At 40.7% G+C, this 20,600-nt stretch overlaps 1 protein-coding gene across 1 annotated transcript in view; it reads right to left on the bottom strand.

Moving 5' to 3' along the window:
* acss3 (acyl-CoA synthetase short chain family member 3) overlaps window positions 1-20,600 on the bottom strand; it is a 64,601-nt gene that overhangs the window by 22,839 nt on the left and 21,162 nt on the right. The gene's annotated exons all lie outside the window — the stretch shown is intronic.

Genomic DNA, 20,600 nt, shown 5'->3' with positions numbered 1-20,600 from the left:
ATATTATTACTCTGTTATTTATTCATTACAAACTACTTTTCAAAAATATATGTATTTACAGAGAAAAACCTTATGAATGCCATCAAATCTTTTGAAACTCATGTGCCAACACCACCCGGCATAATTAGAACCTCAATCTCAAGAAAACACAGCACACTGAAGGAGATCCACCATGCATTAGAAATACACAAGTTTGCTTCTTATTTATTTATTTATTAATTGGAAGATTTACAGAACTTTGCTTGGGTCTCCATCAATTTGAGGTGCAGAGTTAATAAGAAAGCGAATAGTAATCTTCAAATAAACTGTGACAACCATTATTAGTCATTATTATTCTCTTTCAATGCCCTAAAAGTTCCCAAAAGGATTATATAAATCAGGTAAAAAGCTTACATATTTGCTGATATACTGTGATGGTAAAATCAAGTTTGAGGGAAGCCAATTAACTGCACTTGTGACTTCAGATGCACCTGATGCCAATTAACCTTCTTCATTATTAATGCTAAACTTAGATACTGGCACAAGTAAACAATAAAACAGTGAAAAGTAATTAAGTAACAGTATGTTCCTTCATTTGTCAGACATTTGTGAAAGGTATGTAAGGAGATTAAATCTTACTTACAGCCCTACAGCAGCAGCTGTAACATGTAAATAAGCACTGCATGAGTCATGTGCAGTAAACAGCAATCCTGAGAGACAAAGCTCAGAGAGTGCTTTCTGTACAACAACACATATGCACAGTCATATTTGAAGTTGTCCTGTTCCTGTGTTGTTGCTGGGGTAACTTAGTTGAGAGCTTAAAAAAAGGAGACCCAAGGTCAATGTAAAAGAGGCTGATGTGTAGGAGCATGAGAACAGAGAGAAAGAAAATAGATTGCAAGCTCCTTCGCCAGACAATGAAATACGCCCTTTTTTCCCCACACCGTTTTTCTTCATAATAAATGTTTCAGCTCTTCCTACACAAAGTCAAGAATCTATCTACCTTGTAAAAAAACGGTTGTGAAAGAGAAACACCATGAAATTTTTAAATTTCACGAATAATGCTTTTGAGGGAGACTGCAGAGATGCACGCGCTGATACGAAATGGGTGCAGTTGTAAAAGACGTGGCAGCATTTGCTCTCAGAACGAGTGCAAAACAAGTCTTGCTACAAAGCGGTGGGATTAGTTCTGCTGTGCTGGACAGTGCAGACTTTACTGGTCAGACACACCATCACTGGCAACTGAAGAGTAAAGTACAGGCAGTTAGCATAGGCTTTGTTAGCTAAGCCTTTTGGGTTGAGCTGAAAGTTGAAATTATAGGTGAATGAAGAAAAGTTAAGAAAGGAAGCAAAATGCATGAGGAAGAGCATGCTGCAGGAGCTGCAAAAGCTTGCTGAGCTGCATACAAAAGACATGCATGAAAACCAGGATGAGAAATTGCAAACAGCATGCACACATCTCATTTACAGCTCTTCAAGGGGCAATTTCATCTCATCAGCTAAAAACACTGCCTCCCTTATCACTTCTCAGACAGCGCGGCTCGTTCGCTCAGAGCTAAGTTTATGCATACAAATGCACTACTTAACTTGCTAATGAAAGACCCCCATCTTGTGCCTTAAAAACCTCAGCAGACAACAATGCTTTGGAATGAATGCCAAGCGAATTCCCGGGTTGGAGAGCTGATGACAGCGGCTTCCGGTAAACAACGAGGTAACACAAACGTGGCACCTCAGCTCTCTGAGATGTAATTACAGGAGCCACGACATCTGCGCTACTGTCTCTGCTGCACTGTAATGAGACCAAGTGAGCGACAGTGGGGAAGGGGGGGGGGGCTTGCTTGTTGTTGAATGACATGAGGTACAAAGCTAAGGCTTTCCATGCTTTTCCCAAAGGAGGGCAAGAGCAGGATGACATGATTCAGGAACAATTTACTGAAAAGAAATGTATTCTTATTTAGGATACAAGAAGACACTGAGGGACTGGCCTATCTGCAAGAGGTATGGGGAGGAATATCAACCGTGTGAGGCAAAGGGATGGCTGTCACGGCTGCCGAGGCGAGCCGTGTGGATTTAGAAGGAGGACCCAAGATGCAGGCAGTGGATGAGATACAGGTGGTTTTATTTACAGAGGTGTAGTGGCAAACAAACAGTGGGGCATAACAAACAACTAAAGACACCTAAACTGGGAGAACTAAAAATAACAGACCTGGGAGCATATGACAACGGATGATGAATAGCAGAGAGACGCAGACGAGGAACAGGACACCGTGGAACACAGGGTCACAGACTGACACGGAGGAACACAGACGAACCGGCAACAGGCAGGAGAACACACAGGGCTTAAATACACACACACCAGTAATCAGGGGATGAGAGACAGGAGGGCAACACAGCTGGGAGGAATCTGGGCTGACGGGACAGGGGAAACGTAAACTGATCACACTCACATACGACGCGGACCTTCACAATAAAACAGGAAACTCAGACACATGGAACCAGGCAAGACATTGAACTAAACAGACAGATTCACAAACAGATGGGGTGACACCATAGACAGAGACACAGACTCAAAGGCAGACCAAATATAACACACAGAACTCAAACAATAATAATCATCATCATAAACTAGAAAATGATAACTAAAAGCGCTGGGTCACCGACCCAGGACCATGACAATGGCGCTGTTTTGCAATTCCAGTTTTCACCGGGCTGGCCAAAATGAAGCGTCACAGATGTAGCGCTCCATGGATTTTACAAGTAAAGCTAATTTTCTCAAATGTGGCATAGCAAAAGCTTTAAATAATGACCAAAATATATGTTGTGCTTTAAAGAGCAATTGGGAACTATGTAGAAAAATGGCTGTAATTCTTAAACAGTTTTAATATTTTTGTTAAATCCAGTGAATTAAGGCTGAAAGTCTGCACACATCATGAGTCTGATTTAACATTCTTGATGATGTGCAGAGGCAATGTTGAAAAACACTTCTGCAGTGCTGAAGTCAGTTTTCAGATCCCTGCCACCAATTAGCCAATCCAAAGCTGAAGTGTGGAACACTCGAGGGAAATGTGTTGAAGGAAGAACTTTGGATTGATCCATTAATAAATCCCCAAAGCTTTGAAACTGTGCGTCATGCAAATTCAAATTTTATTTGTCACGTACACAGTCATACACAGTACGATATGTAGTGAAATGCTTGGACAACTGCTCGTGACCTAAAGAAAACAAAAAAGGAAAAGGCTATGAATAAGATAGGAAATAAATATGAAAAATTAAAAAGGGTAAATTTAACTAGGAAGGAATAAAATATAAATTAAGGTTAAAAATGAAATAACTGTACAACACAAATTAGAATGAAGGGTAAATTTAACTGGGAAAGAATAAGATAAAATATATAAATTAAAGTTGAAAATAAAATAACTGTACAACAAAATACACAATATAGAACTATATAAGAATGTATGAAGAAATCTAAATATAAATAAATATATACACAATAACAGCAGCTAGGGCTGCTCGATTATGGCAAAAATGATAATCACGATTATTTTCACTGAAATTGAGATCACGATTATTTGACGATATTTATTTAACCCTTTAAGACCTACTATAGAACCAAGTCCACCAGAGCTTATATTTTTTTTTTTTTTTTACATGCTGTAGTGCCATTTGTGGGAGCATTTCAAGTTGCTATACATCAATACAACTGTTATAGCCCATATTTTAATAATATGTATGCATTAAGTCCATAGTAATTACATAAATTGCAAAAAAGTGCAATAAACTACAAAAAAATTTGAAAATCGCTTTTGTTTTGTTTACATATATTTCTACTTGGAGAAGTTTAAGAGGTTTATCCCTCAAAACTTTACAATAAAGTTGCAAAAAATAGTTTCCCACCACAGGAAATTTATTGTGAGTGTCTTCATAGTTTTATTTTGGAGATACAGCAATTTTTATATACTGCAGGAAAAACAAAAAACAATCCTATGATGCAAATTTGCAAAGAAAACAGCAGGTGCATCATTTCACTGTGGGAAGTGTTACCAACAGCTGATAGGAACGGCAAAGCGTGTTTCTGGAATATTATGTTTTTGTTCCTGCAAGCGCTTTTTATGCAATTTTTGCAAAGCTATATGTGGAAGGAAACCGTGGCCGAGGACAAGCTGATGGCATAAGATGTAAGTACAACTCCTCCGGTTTCATATGCAAAACAAATTATTGCGCTAGCTTACACGGTTCAGGTTCTACAGGAATTTAAAAATAGTTACGCAAAACGGAGCGTGCTGCTCTGACCGGCTTTAAAGGGTTAACAATGACTTTAAAAAAATAATATAAAATGGTGTGCAACACCACTGAAGTTTTTTTTTTTTTAAACTCTCTTTTCAACCAACGGCAGTCACTCTCCTCTCCAAATAACTTCTGCTTAGCTTTCCGAGCTTCCCTCGGGTCCTCTTAATCAGCGGTCTCCAACCTTTTTTGCGCCACGGACCGGTTTATGCCCGACAATATTTTCACGGACCGGCCTTTAAGGTGTCGCGGATAAATGAGGGAGGGGCTAATAATCGGCTCAGTCATTTTTAATAATCGTTGAAAGCCCAGATCGTAATCGTGATTAAAATTCGATTAATTGAGCAGCCCTAACAGCAGCTGTACAAGTATTAACCGGAAATGAAGAATATAGTGACCAGTGTTGTGCAAAAACAAAGTCCAGAATGTCCAGTGTGTGTGTGTAAGAACCATATGTGTGGGTCAGTACTGTGTGGTGGTGTGATTGAGAGACCGTATCGCCTGCGGGAAGAAGCTCCTCCTCAGTCTCTCTGTGTTGGTCTTCAGGGAGCGGAATCGCTTTCCTGACCTCAACAGAGAGAACAGTCTGTTGTTGGGATGGCTGAGGTCCTTCACGATCTTCCTGGCCTTGGTCCAGCACCGCCTGCTGTAGATTAAGTGCAGGTCAGGGAGCTCGGAGCGGATGGTGCGCTCAGCTGACCGCACAACCCTCTGTAGAGCTCGTCTGTCCTGCATGGTGCTGTTCCCGAACCAGGTTAAGATGTTTCCCGCCAGGATGCTCTCTATGGTGCACGAGTAAAAGTTCCTGAGCACCTTGGAGGGCAGTTGGAAGTCTCTCAAGCGTCTGAGGTGGTAGAGACGCTGTCGGGCCTTTTCACCACGGTGTTGATGTGACAGGACCATGACAGGTCCTGCGTGATGTGAACTCCGAGGTATTTGAAGCTGTCCACTCTCTCCACTGGGCACTCGTTGATGACAGGGGTCTGGTAGTTCCTCTCCTGCTTAGTGCTGAAGTCCACTATCAGCTCCTTTGTCTTACTGACGTTTAGAAGGAGGTTGTTCCTCTGGCACCAGTTCTCCAGATTCCTAATCTCCTTCAGGTAGGCCGTCTCGTTGTTATCAGAGATCAGGCCCACCACGACGGTGTCGTCAGCAAACTTGATGATGGTGGTGGAGCTGGTAGTGGCCACACAGTCATATGTGTACAAAGAGTACAGCAGTGGTGGAGGCTGAGACATGTCCGCCCATCCTTACTGCCTGTGGTCTGCCAGTTAGGAAGTTGGAGATCCACTGACACATAGATGAGCTGAGTCCCAGATGCTCCAGCTTGGTGGTGAGTGTGGAGGGAATTATGGTGTTAAATGCAGAGCTGTAGTCTATGAAGAGCATTTTAACATAATTCCCCCTTCTAGTGTCCAAGTGAGTGAGTGATGTGTGGAGGAGATGAGAGATGGCATCGTCTGTGGAACGATTTGGACGGTAAGCGAACTGTAGTGGGTCCAGTGTGTCTGGTAGTGAAGAAATGATGAAGTCTCTGACCAGGCGTTCAAAGCACTTCATCACTACTGAGGTGAGGGCTACAGGGCGATAGTCATTGAGAGAAGCAGGGTGAGGTTTCTTCGGGACAGGAACAATGATGGACTCTTTGAAGCATGTGGGGATCACCGACTGAGATAAAGAGATGTTGAATATCTCAGTGAACACAGGAGCTAGCTGGTATGCGCAGTCTCTTAGGATACGACCTGGGATGCCATCTGGTCCTGCTGCTTTCCTGGTGTTCACTCTTTTGAAGGCTCTCCTTACTTCATGCTCGGAGATGACGAGCACGTTTCCGGTGCTGGCAGTATCTTCCTGTCTGCAGCCGTTAGCGCCGCTAACACTAGCATTGTTGGAGACCTTAGCTGCAGCCTCGAAGCGAGCATAGAAAGTGTTCAGCTCGTCTGCCAGAGTCACGGCCGCGTTCGTCATACCGGTTGTTGGTGCTTTATAGTCCGTTATTGTCCTTAGTCCCCGCCACAGGCTCCTAGAGTCACTCTGTTGGAGTTGTGACTCTAGTTTCCTCCCGTAGCGCTGCTTCGCCTCTTTCACCGCCCTCCGCACGTTATATGACGCGGCTTTGTACGGGTCCATGTCCCCCGTTGTGAGTCCCGTGTTGTAGGCAGTGGTGCGGGATCTCAGAGCGTTGCGGATGGTTTTATCCACCCACGGCTTCTGGTTGGGAAACGTTGTGATAGTCTTTGTCTCCACGGTATCATCCGCTAGTTTCCCGATGAATCCCACAACCGCTTCCGTAAACACGTTGACGTCATCGTCGGAGCTGTTTCTGAACATGCCCCAGTCTGCGTCATCGAGTGCGTCCTGTAACGCGGCCACCGATTGATCCGTCCAGCGCGCGACCTTCCTCTGAACCGGAACTTCCTGTTTCAGCCTTTGTTTGTATTTTGGCATGAGGAAGATGGCGGCGTGATCAGATTTGCCAAACGGAGGGCGGGATTGTGCCTTGTAGCCGTCCTTGACCGTAGTGTAGCAGTGGTCCAGTGTCCTTTCACCCCTGGTGGGGCAGGTGATGTGTTGATAAAAGTTCGGCGCTGCGCGTTTGAGGTTGGCGCTATTAAAGTCCCCCGTCACAATAAGCGCAGCGTCCCGGTGTTGTGTCTGGTGCTGTGTGAGTGCCTCATGCAGCTCGCATAAGGCAGTGACCGTGTCCGCTTGTGGTGGAATATAAACGGCACTTACAATGGCCGATGTAAATTCCCGAGGTAGATAAAAAGGACGACACATGATGGGCACGGCCAAAGTGTAGTGGAGGGGGGAAAAAAAAAACTGTTTAAACTTCATTTTGGACCAAATTTCCAAATGTTCAGATTTTACTGATGGTTGTATACATGCATTTTTACTGTTAATAACCACTGATATTAAAGGTATTACTCTCTTCCTATCATTTAAGACAGAAGATTCAAAGTAACCACCTAAATAATTGTGGTTAATTGGTTCTTGCCATGTCTTAATTTCTCATTTCCCCGCCATATTAACTTGGGCCCATGAGTTAATAATCTCATCATCTGCTCTATTCCAGGATAAACCCCTTCAGATGCACCATCTCATTTACATGTGGTGCTCAAAACTGACTAATCTGTGGCTATGCAATAACATCTCCCACCAGGGTCGTGAGAAGAACTTGCAAGAAATTAATAAGAGCACAGATATTGGTTTAGCCTGGCTATTAAAACATATTAAAGACAAGCTTTTGCATAATTTATGGAAACTTATGAATCTATGTGAACACCCCATATGTGATTGTTAAACATCCAACTCAAAAACTTTGGACATAGCTACAGTCAAATGTCCTGCAATTTAAGAAAACACCAGCAAATAGACCATGCAAAACAAACAAACACACAAACAAAAACAAAAAAAATGGAAAAAAAATGATGTAAATAGAAAAAAAATGATGTAAATAGAAAAAAAAATGTTGCAAAAAAATGAAAAAATTATAACTGAAGGAATTTTGAGGGAAACAATATTATGTGACAGAATAGCTGTGAAAGTGAAGCTAACCGTAAATAGCTATTAGTAAATGTGTCTACAGTATTACATGAATTATGTGATTAAAGCACGCACATTGGTGTGCATCTTTTCTCCCTCACAACGCTGATGAACTCTCTGCTTCTTTTGTGCAATCTGCTTTGATTTCTGTCACTTCTGCAACTGTCCATCCAGAAACATACATTTCTTTTTTGCTGTTTTTGTTGTTTTTGTGTTGTTTTTTCATGTTTTGCAGTGCAGTTCATGTTCTGCCTATCCTCTCTGATTTGGAGATTTAGTTACAAACAAACTTGGAAAAATGTCTATTTCTGGACCATCTTAAAGCAGGAATGCCTACTGTCTTGGAAGCCAGGTATCACCAACTCACTCAATGAATGTCAAATCTTCTACAAAGCAGTGAAGAAAACTTGTTAAAATAATTGTAGTAAAACATTCAACACCCCAAGCTATCATTCTATTATATTCTCATACCATATCAAACCTATTACAGGCTAATGCATGGGTGTCAAACAGAGCCCACTGGTCAGAACTGGCCAGTCAGGTGCAATGGCTTTGTACAAAAGTGTGAACATTTCAAAGGAGGATGAGGGGTCTTTTTTTTCCTCTTACTGTCTTCTTACTGAAAAACACATTACCGACAGCCTGCCTTACTACTAGGCAGCAGCAACATGGTTAACGGAACCAGCATGGTTCAATTCAATTAAATTTCATGGTTGTGTGTTGGTCCTTTGCAGAACCTGCGCACAGCTTTGCAGACTGTCATCTAGGCGTTTACCGTCGCTAGCATGTAACAACCAACCAGTCTGTGGACCACTCTTGCTTTTGCTGTTGCTGCTTCCACTGCAGAGAAGACCAGAGTTATAACATAAAAAAGAGCAGAAGTGAAACTGAATGTTTAAAACAATGAAAACTGTCCACTGGGGCCACCGTCCAAGTGTCTCACGCTGCTTTTTTCATCCCTGATGCTTTTTTTTTTTTTTTTTTTTTTTTTTTTTTTTTTAAATAAATGTCATCTCAGGCTGTTCTGCAAGTGGATCGCTCACTAAATGTGAACTATGAACTACTGATATGTTCTTAACAGTAAACGGTTATTATTCAGAGGTTTTACTGGTCCAGCCTACGTGATATTTAACTGAGTTGTATACAGACCATAAACATAAATGAGTAATATGTGCCACAAAAAGGTTACAAACCACTCTAATAATAAAATATCCATGAAGACTCTCAGATATCCCGATTTAAATTAACACAGCAGAGTAAAATATCCCTGTTGAACCGTTAGGTAAAGATTCTTTATTAACCTTTGATCCAGCCGAGCACTCTTTCTCTTTTCCAACAGCAAGTGCTGGCATGCTAAAAGCTTATTTTATTATGCGTTTTCAATAAGGTTGCCTAAAACTGCCCTTCGCTATCTTACTGAGAAGAGGAGGATGTTTAGAGTCCACTGCTGTGCCAGCAAAGCATTCGGCAAAAGCCGTGGGGAGACATTTCTCAATTCTACAAATTTATTTGACATGACAGATACTTTGAGGAGGTCCAGTTCACTTTTGAGATCATTTCATTCTGTTTGCGAAAGCATCTGCCGTCTGTCAGACTGAGTCGAAGAAACAAAGACAAACAGAGAGAGAAAGCCAGACAGAGTCAGGACGATCTAAAAACACCACTACTGTGGGTCCATCCGTCACCACTCACTGGTGAAGCAGCCAAAACCTGCCAACTGGAAACACATATTTGTTGCCAGGCAACACCAGTGACATCAGCAACCTCCATCATCAACTCCCTCCACCCTCACCAATGGCACTTGGGTCTTAAAATAGCACTTAGATTATTATCAGGCTTCAAAATGGCAGACATTTGCTCATATGAACATAAGGAGAAGTGAGCTGGGGTTGCCAGCCGCGTCAGATGGCCTAAACTATGATATACATTAGGTGGGTGGGGGTGAGTAAGGGGTGTTCATTCATTTTCCAATATCTGTATATATGTGAAAGCAGCATAAAAACAACCAAAATAAAGGTTAGGTGTTAAAAAAAAAAAAAAAAGAGCAGCGTGGTGCCATGTCTGGTTGAAACAGGATGAGTCAGCGCATGACAGAGGGAGGCTGAAAAATAATTGAGTCCACTGCAAATGATTCAGAAAACTAATCTCATCTGCACTGTAAGTACTCCAGAGAGAAAAGTAATCACAAGGTCAAATTAGTCAAACTCGAGCTCGTTAGCACAATTAGATATTCGCAGCAAAGAAGATTTAAATTTAGTGTTGCATGCAAGTCCGGAGAAAATGTCTGAGATCAAGTCCTGCTTGTAATAGTTTTTAAATCCAGAGGCCGCAGACGTGTCTTAAACATGCTACATCCAGCATTTTTAAAGCATCATCTGCTTCCAAGGAGCCAGACTTTCTTGTAAAGTGGTCTTGAGCAACAATTCTCCACGCTTACTGACGGGCTTTCAAAGCTTTTCACTGGCTGCTTTTTTACTCGTTTTCAGTCCAGTCCTTGTACCTGACCATTCCACAGGAAGATTTTTTTGTTAAGCCACTTAACACTGACCCATATAACATTTAAACATCAAAAAGGTCTGCTCAAGGCAAGTGTCTTGCCCAAGGACACATCGACCGAGACTGTGGGAGTCGGGGCTCGAACCGGCAACCTTCCGATTACAAGACGAACGCCCAACTCTTGAGCCACGATCGCACCCAACTAAAGGTATAAACCACTGTTGTGTCTACAAATAACAAACAACTTAGCAAAGAACTCATTTTAAATTGTATCTTTAGACCTTTATTGCTAGCAGCCTATCACAAAAATTGACGTTTTCAATTCTTTAGTTGAAACTATGAAAAAATGTCAAAGATAACACAGTCTGACAAGTATAAAATAGTTTTGTGCCAATAAGGTAATTCCCACAGACATATTGGTTGAAAGACTTGGCATTTCTCAACATGGTGTGTAGTGTGTCCATAAAAAACTGAGATTAGATCAGTAGATTAGGTAAGTGGAGGACAAAGAAGTTGCAGTTTTTCAAGACACTGAGAAATTTAGTTCAGCTTTTGGCACAGCCCTCCACAACAGTCACAGTTTCTAATGTGGCCACCTTGGAAAAAGTATGAACCACTTTATTACCCTGAAAAGTATTACTCTCTCCACACAGAAAGGCCCCAGGTGGCTTTGAACCCAGAACCTTCTTGCTGTGATGTAACAGCACAAACCATGAGATCAGCGTATGTACAAATGATCCTTAGAAAAAGGTCCAAATCTAAGGTTCATTGGATAAAGGTTTAAAGGAGTTTGTGCCGATGACCAAGTTGTCCCCTTACTCCAGAGACTGTCATTTTATGAGTGGAACTCACCTAAACCCCAACTGGTCGCGGCAGATGACCGCCCCGCCCTGAGGCTGGTTGTGAGGGAGGCTTCTTCCTGTTAAAAGGGAGTTTTTCCTTTCCACTGTTGCCAAAGCACTTGCTCATACGATTACTGGGGTTTTCTCGGTTTTCTTTATATTATTGTAGGCTCTATACCTTTCAATAAAAGGCGTCTTGAGGCAACTGTTGTTGTGATTTGCTGCTATATAAATAAAACTGAAAATGAATTGAAACTTTATCATAGTTAATCAACGTTTCTACTCTTAGCTTTGTGTGATGTCAGCAAGGAATGTCCTTAACCCTTTACTGGCCAAGCATCATTTAGGCCGCCTGGACATATTTGGTAATTTTGGCTGTAAAAGGGCCAAAAATCATATTATAAGTGAATTCTTTTGCCCCTTTTTTCAGAATAACCTCAGCTTTCAATATCTGGGAGTCATTTTACATTATTGTATTGTTGTGACAATGGAACAACAGTTAAAAGTGGAAAAAAATAAAAATCAGACTCTGTTTTTTCAGATTTATAACTAAGTGGAAACTGATATTCAACAGGAACAAAATGTAAAACAACATCAACTTTAAATATGAACTATACTAAATATGTACAATAAAGTTTTGGGGCCTTCTCCACGCCCATCAGTTTGCTCTGTGAGTTATTAATTCTTACATGTGATTGGACCCGTCGCAGTTCGTGCTTCCTAATGATGCACCGTAAAGTTTTGTAAAGCTCGTTTTCTCGTCTTTTAGTCACCATTTGAAATGTCTCTCTTGCCCAAATGGTCGAGGAGTTATGATAGTGCGAAGCGCACCTAAGTGGAATTGGCTTTTCTTTTTCCAGAGCAGTAGCTTGCAAGCCCACTACCTTTGTGCTACCGTAATGCACCAAATATCCCTGTAAAGCGCAGCTTCTCTTCTTTCAGTAACTGGGTGAATTTTTTCTCTTGCTCAAATGGTCGATGAGTTACAGTAGTTCGAAGCGCACATGGTCAAACGTAGGCGGGGTCGTTTAAACAATCAGAAGAAGAAGGGGGGGAAAAAAACGCAAAACTAAAACTGCAGGGCTAAGGCCCAAGGCCCAGTACAAGATTTAAAAAAAATTGAGCCATGACTGACATAAAAAAAAAAAAAAAAGAAAATTTTTAGATGTGAATCACACAAAGCCGCTGTAGTAGAGCCCATGCAGCTCATTGGGCTATGCAAAGAGCTAATTTCAGCCAGAGCACAAGTAAGTCGCTTCCATGGTCGAGGTTAGATGAATGGAGAATATTTTGAATGGTTCACAGTTCACTAATGGATTAGAATAATTAAAATGTGGAGCTGGAAATGATAAGCTTCAGGTTATTATGCAGAGAATCTTTGACCTGTAATCTCTCTGTGGTATGTCATGTTACCCCCATCACTATGACACATCAATTTTTCCTCCAGGTCCCTCTGTAGAGCTTGCGAGATCTCTGCTTTCAAAACAGACTGATGCTAGCTCTTTTGTGTGACTGATTACCAATCAGCAGTGGCACATCTTTGGCTGAAAGGCAGGGAGAATCCTCCAGAGACAGATGTGAGAACGAACCGAACCCTGAGTCGTTTTTAATCTTTTCAGTGGTGTGCGGCTGCCACTGCTGATGAACCGCTGAACTGTCAAAGATACTGTCAAAGAAGAAATGAATTGGATGATGCATCTTTTAACAGGAGCTGGAAAACACACATTCTGTTTGATAAATAAAGAATGCTACAGTGATCATACAGCAGCTTTACACTGAGGAGCTTCAGAACAAGACAGCCCCCATCCTGGGAAGGGTTTCAAATGTATGTTATCAGCAAAAAGATACCGTGACAAATATTTAATTTCATTTAACATTGATTAAGGCTTCTCAGTTAAAACAGACTAGAATCAAGTGCTCGTTTCTTAGCTTGCAATGACAAAAATATTGAATTTAATTTACTTTAAATCCAGGTTATGTTGCTCATAAGCCTAAATTCATCCATATTATTCTACTAAACTTTGTCTGCTATTCTCTTCTGCTACTCGTCTCAACATTGCTCGGGGTACCAGTTTTCTCCTCATCGATTACAGCTTTCAACTGCTGAATATTACACTCCAGGATTAGAGGCTTGCAGCTGGGAAGATTTATGAGCAACAAGCACTGACGATTGATTTTGTTCAATTCTATCTGTTTTTCTGGTAACTACAAAAAGAGCACCATGCAAGTAGAGGGACAGATGCATCAATATTTATAGATGAAAGCCAACCCCCACCCACCTACCCACCAAAAGCAAAAACTGTCACCCATTTATTTTGAAGTTGAAAGCCAAATAAGCAAACAGATTTTGCTCTTTAGGTTTTTGACTGTAATGAGTTTCTCAAGGAGTCTGTGTCTTATTTCAGTGATTTATATTTTGGAGTAAATGAGCCTTGAAAACTAAACTGCTTTCCAATGACCAAGTTTCTTCTCTTCTGCTGAAGAAGAAGAAGGAGAGTTGTCAAGGTGCTGGCATTGCTAAAAGTTTGTTGATCGATGACCTGTGTTCATTATGACACTCCCAGATATAGGGCTGTTCGATATAACGCTATATATCGATGACGATATAAAAACGTCTATGTTTCATTTTACGCTATCCTTTGTTTCGCGGTGTCGCAAAATAAACTGTTTACGGCAATATTTGTTCATCGTTTTGATGGTCACTGTAGTGGCTATATTCAAGTTCTCTCTTTCTCTTACATTTAATATAACCACACTACAGACAGACAAGGGCTTGTTTTTATGCGTTGTCGTTAGCAACAACGACGGTAAAACCATCGCGTGTCCGCTTGTTCCACATAAACCTTTCACAATAAAGCTCAAGATCCTGTTGAGACTTTTCAAAATAAACTGAATCACGTGAAAGATGCAGAGTGTTTATGGATGAGAAGCAAAAAAGAGCCGTCAGGTGCTAAAAACTAAACCTTAGACTCAAACGTTAGAACAGGCTTTTCCCCGCAGCACGCCGTGTAATAAATACAAAGAAAACGGCGGCCGTTACAACTTATGTCTAAAAATGTATAGTTTCATGCATCAGTTAAAACACTGGACTCCAGGTACGCGACGCGCAGCTGGAAACACTTCACGCAAGTCAAGCTGCCCGAGATTCACAGAATTTACAGAAAATGTTACATTTTTGTGATTTATATCGTTATCGGACGAGAGATGTCTTAATATCGGGATATGAGATTTTGGTCATATCGCACAGCCCTACCCAGATAGTTCACTCACAAACTCATGCTGGAGGACACCATACAAACTTTTTTTTTTTTTTTTTAAACATCATTTGCTTCTTACTTACACTTGAGAGTTCTGTGCCAACAGAAGTAAACAGTAAGACAGATAAAATAAACCTGTTCACAAATCCATATCCATTATTACAGAATCAAACAGCTACAATGTAATCAAGGCTCATTTGAGCAAGAAAATTAAAAGGGGCCAAGTATGCTTTTTCTAATTTTCTGTCATATGACCACTGTCATGTGAAACCCTTACCAGTTTCTCATAAATTATGAGAGCAAGTAGAAACCAGGAGCTGCTGATCAAAAACGCAAGATTGACTGATCATCAGCAAATGTGACCAACTCCATAAGCAGACCTGTTGGAAGTTTGTTCGATTGGAGCATTCAGGTCTGTGTTAACACAATTCAAAATTAGAAAAAGACTTAAAAAATGTCTTTGTGTGTGATTTTTGGAACAAGGTCCTTTGGGCAGACAAGGCAAAAGTCGAGATGTCTGGCCTTAGTGCACAGCACCACAGTCGGAGGAAACCAAACACAGCATATCAGCATAGGCACATCATAGCAACACTCAAGTGCTATGCTGGAGGCATGATGATTTGGGATTGTTTTACAGCCACAGCACTTGGGCACCTTGAGTCATTGAGTCAACTATGAACTCCTCTGCATAAGACTGAATCTAATGTGAGGCCATCTGTCCCACAGCTAAAGCTTGGTAGAAACTGGGTCATGCAGCAAGACAATGTTCCCAAACAGATTAGCAAATCTGTAACAGAATGTCTGAAAAAGAAAAAAAAGGTGTTGCAATAGCCCAGTGAAAGTCCAGACCTGAACCTGACTGAAATGCTGTGGCAGGACCTTAAGAGAGATGTGCATAAATGATTACACGCCAAACTCAATGAACTAAACCAACATTAGGCCAAAGAACGATGCGGATAAAGTCATACAGAAAATTACTGTTCAGTCCTGTGAGAAATGTTTTACATGACTGTACACACTTTTGGATTATTTCAAGTTGAACAAAAAGTTCAGGCTTCAGATTGGACTCTGACAGTTTTCTCTTATCTTTCCAGTGCCATCTCTTTGGTCATCTCAGACACACATCTCTGGATGCAAGCACATTAGTTCAAACCCACTTCTGTTCAAACCTTTTGTTTGCATGAGCCAGACTATCATAAGAAAGGAAGAGGTGCCAGTACAGCTCATTTCTGGTTGGAGACCAACTCGGGGGCACAAACATACATGTACAGTGGAACCTCGACTTACGAATACCCCGTTTCACGAAAAATTCAAGTTACAAAAGGCACTGAACGTCAATATTTCTGCCCGTGTTACGGCAAAATGCCCGAGTAACGAAATCCGCTGGCTCTGATTGGCTGAGCCTACAATGCCCAGAATGCCTTCTGAATCATGTGACAACCCCTTGGCTTCCGTACTTGCCCTTCGCTCTTCCACTTGAATGACGTATTGTTGTTCTAGTTAGCAATTAGCCTATAGCCTATCGTTCAGCATCGCCTCACTCAAAACGCGCAATGGGTGCTTCGACTTACGAAAATTTTCGACTTACGAAAAACCTTTGGGAACGAATTAATTTCGTAAGTCAGGGTTCCACTGTATATTATATTATATTAAATTATATTATATGTATATAGATTACATTATATATGTTGTATCAGGCTATGCAATACCCAAGTGTGTTAATATAATTGTTGGTTTTAATTTCTTCAGAGCAACTGCTGCTCAAATAAAAACTGAAAAGGTGTTCAGCTCAGACAGATAAAAAAATAAAATAAAATCAACTGCAGCCTCAAGACAAAATGACAAACTATGATGATTTAATGCATATGTATGTGATGGCAGTGTCTCTTTAACCCACACGCTTCTAGTCAAACAGTCCCTGGCACACAAAGAGAAAGAGGGTGAGACAGGGAGTGACCCACTCTACCGTGAAAAAGTGGAGAACACATTTGGATTGCAGTGCTGGCCACCAGCTGCCAGTTATTGAGTTTAGCAGGGGGTGAAGAATCCAATGGGATTTACACATCTAGACAGAAATCAAGAGGGCGCCAGAGGTTTTTCTCCAAACCCAATAAATCACCTGGCTCGGATAGCCACGGAGCGTGACAGGATTTTGTTTTGGTGCGTGCATGTGTGTGTGAGGGAGAGAAAAGGAAGTGGGATTTAAACTTGACTGATACAAACACCCTTTATGTTCAAGTGGAATGCAATGCTGTCTCTCAAGCACTAAGGCTACAGAGAGGAAGATGGAAATCAACAGCTCTGCACAACACATATTTGATAGTGGGTGTTTGTTTTGGTTCAACACTCTGCACTGCCAGTCAGAGATGGACCTATAGGTGGAAAGCAATAGGTTCTAATATACAAATAAAAGGGAAAGCAGCTACATAAGATGACAGCAGAATGCTCGTGAGCATCATGCTTGTGTTTGGCAGTGGATTACTGCTACTTCTTCGTTACCCTTCAACTCCCACACTGGCGATATGAACAATAAATGCTCATGCAAAGCTTTATGCAACAAAAATGTGAGTCTATGAGTGTTTAAACTAAGAACAGAAATACCATAGAGAAGGGATCCAGTACCGATGCAGCTCTTGTGCTAATCAATAACCGACAATATATGAAACTGTTGCCCAGGGATCGGAAGGTCACCACCCAAGAGAGTACCCATCATTAAACCCAGTCTAGACTGAATGCAGGCTGCCTCCCCAAATCAAGCACGCTATCTGTACTGAGACAAAAAATACAGGCATATTTGAATGTTCCTCTGCCTAACAAAAGCAAAGGTGCCCCTAAAGGTTATCTTAAATTGCAGACAATCAATCACGGTGGTAAACAAAATTTACAGGGTGAGGTTTGGCAAGCAATGCACTGTTTGTATATAGAATGTTTTAAATAATGTAAATATATCTTTATGTGATGCACAAAGCTTCACTACATTATTAAACAGACATACTGTGGATTCCCAGCCAAGGCTTTCATTACTTAAATCCTAAAGTTGCTTTTGCCTTTAGGCAAGATGTTGTTCTACTCTTTATTCACCAGTTACCCATAGCCAGCACAGGCTGAATTACCTGGAAAGTTTGTTGTGAGGAGAGGTGTGTAAAGGCTCAAAATTCTTCTGGCAAGACACGACTGGTTTTTGGAAAGGAACAGCTATTCTGGGGGTGTTCAAAAGTTTTGAAATGTGGGCATACCAAAATTCAACAATATGGACTCAAACTACAATTTGTGGAATCTATTCTGATCTTGGGCACAGTGGCAGCAGTTTGAGCAGACGTACTCAGACCTCCCAGTCAAAAGACACTGACTAACTGCACTTCTCATTCCATCACTATGGGTTAGCCCATGAACCCTTATGATCTTTTGGTCTCTTCATCATAATAGACCACTACTGAATCCATATCATTGTAATTATGGAAACAAAAAACAACAGCAAAAGGCCTGATATCTTAAACGTTTAATGTACCCCCCATTAGGAAACCCCAAGAACAAATGTGCCTTTTCCAAGTCCCAAAAACATGCTGAGTAGTTGGAGAAACTCCCATGACCTCAGTTTAATAGCTCACAATTCTATGACACAAAATGTAAAGCTCTTTATATTTCAATTCATGCTGGACAACACAATCAACCAAGCAGGCTAATCTGTTCTTAGATTGGAGTGCCCTGCATGTACCAACGCTGAAGGTCAAAGGTTTCCCCACAGTATTGATTCCATATTTAACACAGGGATGTCATCTTCTCCAACATCGATCCCCCATCCGTGCTGACAAGATATTAAAAAACAAAGCGGCATAATAATAATTGTGTTCTGTCACTGTGGCTGACGATATTTATCATAGTTCATTAGTTCAAGAGAACTAAAGAAATGAAACTATGGGTGTGATGGAGGACATGACATTAGCATGCTGCGTGGATTCAAGCCTCCCACTCAAAAAGCTAATAAGGTCTTTCTCATTGAAGAATCAATACAAAAGAAACAGTGCAGTGAGAGCTAGAACTCAAGAGTTCAATTACATATCTTACTCCCCTGAATAACAACAGTCATGGTGTGCCACAGGTTAACTGGAAGATGAAGAAAGGAAGCCTGTGCTCTCTTTCAAAAACCACAAACTCCACCCAGGAAGTTAAAGGACATATGACGCTTTTAAAAAATGATGATCAGAATTCACCTTTCTGGGGAGACCATTAATCCAAAGTACAAAGCGGCAATGTAACTGACTATGAAAATGGAAATTTTCAGATAGACCCAGGTGAAAAGCCCTTTGCACCAGGGCTGACTAACCACAAATTCCTACATTCATGTTTAAATGAAAAATCAATACGATCAGTTAAATCTTGTTTTATGTATATGTATTATTATAAAGTGTGCACCAACAAACAGAAAGACTCAGCATTAAGCTGTCTAACTCAAAGCATGCTTCAGCTAAAAAGCAATTTGAATTTACACCCCTGAACAGATGGACACCGTCCCCCTGATTCTTTTCCTTCCTCTTTATCTCTTCATTAAATGCATAGATCAGTCCTCACATCTCAGGATCCCAGATGGGTATGGTGACCACAACACATCCCAACAAGTTAAATGTGAGACAAACAGTATTTGTAGAACAAAGTAGGATGTATTAACAAGGCTTGGAGGTAGTCAAATATACTATATTTGAGTTTAGCTTTTCTAACTTTCTCCCTCAGCAAGTAAAATAAGAAAATAAGCTGACATTTGTTCTTATAGTCCCATTTTCTCTTATAAATTCACTGTTATTTCAGCTGCTGTTATGCCTGGTAACAGTGTAACAGTTTCAGCGAAAAAGTAGCTCAGAAAAGTAAGCCTATTTGAACAATTTTTAGCCAAGTTTGACATGCATATACTGTGTCACTTCACACAATATTTTCTCATGCGTGAATAACCAATTATATTCAACAAAATCTGTAACTTTAACTTGCGATTTGTGGCTTTCACAGGACATAGCACCGAATAGGCTAACCACTGTTTGACTAGAATAAATAGACTTCCCTTCAAATGCAATGGTAAAAAACGGACTTTAAGAAAAGTACATGCCCTCCAGGGCCAGTCAAAATGTGGAACGTTGTCTTAAGATGTGGGACGGGAGGGGGGGGATATAACTGCTGTGCAGTCTCATTTAAAGAGGGATATCTGGGCACCCTACATATCATTGCAAAGTAAAATAAGTTATAAGGACACACCAGCCAAGCTTCTTGTGTCAGTGCTGCTTGGCAATGTGACCACTTGAGAAAAGAAAATCTATAGTCCCATCAGAATGACAACTATTATAGCAAGTAATGAACTCAGCCTTGGTAAATACATATGATAAAATGGGCACAACTGTCATATGTTATCTGATTCACTTTGAATATGTTAAAAATACAATAATAAATGCAACAATGACATTTTTTGACTTCTCTCTTAACCCTCCAAGCCATTTATCTGACTATCATGTCTATAAATCCCTTTGCTGTGTATGATGCCATATCACTAGAGTGATGATGGGTTCCCAGAAAAGCTTGAATTTCAAGCTTAAAGTGCTACAGTTCCCCCATCAGAGAGGGTCTAATCCCCCAAACTGTGATACTAACCGTACAAAGGATTAATCACAGAGGAAAGTGTGATAAAAATGTGCTAAATTATGTCAGCAGGCATTTTGGGGAATAGTGATTTTCTGGAGTAGCCCTTTGCTCGAGGTCAAGTTAATGTCAAGGTGCTAATAAAATATAGGAAAGCTCACATTTATAGTCATCTCAAGCAGATAAGGTTAAAGAATGGCTGATTCTTAAAGATCAAGTTAAATTACATCATCTCATGGAGTTCATGCTAATAAAGAACTTCAAGTCTTTGAAATCCTTTCCATATCAAAAGGACTTTGTCCCTAAATTTTAAGAAAAAAGTGCTTCTTAACTTCATATAATGGCATAATTAAAACTGCAGTTCACTCAGAGCATATGGTAAAAGATAAATGTTTTAACAATTTTGACATCAACCACAAAAGAAGAAAAAAACAAAAAAAACAGGGGTATTAAGTCTATGAAGTTAACTTTTGTATGCCAGCCTGGCCGTCCTGTGATGATACAGGCCCAAGAAATAAAAGGGTTGCTGCACAGCTCAGTGAGGGATGTTTAAGAATGAGCCAGCTATTTCAGT

Source organism: Copadichromis virginalis, linkage group LG17 (genome assembly GCF_057382275.1).
Source record: "Copadichromis virginalis isolate Kocher_CV1m ecotype Utaka linkage group LG17, C_Virginalis_male_GT1.1, whole genome shotgun sequence".
NCBI lineage: Eukaryota > Metazoa > Chordata > Actinopteri > Cichliformes > Cichlidae > Copadichromis > Copadichromis virginalis.
The sequence above is the reverse complement of the archived record's forward strand: the minus strand, read 5'-3'. Positions and strand labels throughout refer to the sequence as shown.